Source organism: Lagopus leucura, unplaced genomic scaffold (genome assembly GCF_019238085.1).
Source record: "Lagopus leucura isolate 7727_CA_CO unplaced genomic scaffold, USGS_WTPT01 33668-0_obj-0_obj, whole genome shotgun sequence".
NCBI lineage: Eukaryota > Metazoa > Chordata > Aves > Galliformes > Phasianidae > Lagopus > Lagopus leucura.
This window is the reverse complement of record NW_024963643.1, coordinates 1393-1888: the sequence shown is the minus strand read 5'-3', so window position 1 is coordinate 1888 and position 496 is coordinate 1393. Positions and strand designations below refer to the sequence as shown.

At 52.2% G+C, this 496-nt stretch overlaps 1 long non-coding RNA gene across 1 annotated transcript in view; it reads right to left on the bottom strand.

Annotated features, from left to right (window-relative positions):
* Positions 1-425: 425 nt before the first annotated feature.
* LOC122191266 overlaps positions 426-496 on the bottom strand; it is a 1457-nt gene continuing 1386 nt past the window's right edge. The window contains exon 2 of the long non-coding RNA XR_006182337.1: positions 426-496. This exon is cut by the window's right edge and continues 1084 nt beyond it. This is a non-coding gene — a long non-coding RNA (uncharacterized LOC122191266).

Below are 496 nucleotides of genomic sequence, written 5' to 3'. Positions count from 1 at the left end.
TCACCGTTTTGGAGGTTCCCCTTTTGGGGTCTCCATTTTTGGGGTCCCATTTGGGGTCCCCATGTTGGGGACTCACCTTTTGGGGTCCCATTTTTTGGGGTCCCATTTGGGGTCATGGTTTTAAGGGTTCCCATTTTTGGGGTCTCCATTTGGGGTCCCCTTTTTTGGGTTCCCCTTTTTTGGGTTCCCCATTTTGGGGTCACCGTTTTGGAGGTTCCCCTTTTGGGGTCTCCATTTTTGGGGTCCCATTTGGGGTCCCCGTTTTGAGGGTTCCCATTTTTGGGGTCTCCATTTGAGGTCACCGTTTTGGAGGTTCCCCTTTTGGGGTCCCATTTTTTGGGGGGGTCCCATTTGGGGTCCCCATTTTGGGGTTTCCCCTTTGAGGTTCCCATTTTTGGGGGTCTCCATTTGAGGTCCCCGTTTTGGGGGTTCCCATTTTGGGGTCACCTTTTGAGGTCACCGTTTTGGAGGTTCCCCTTTTGGGGTCCCATTTTTT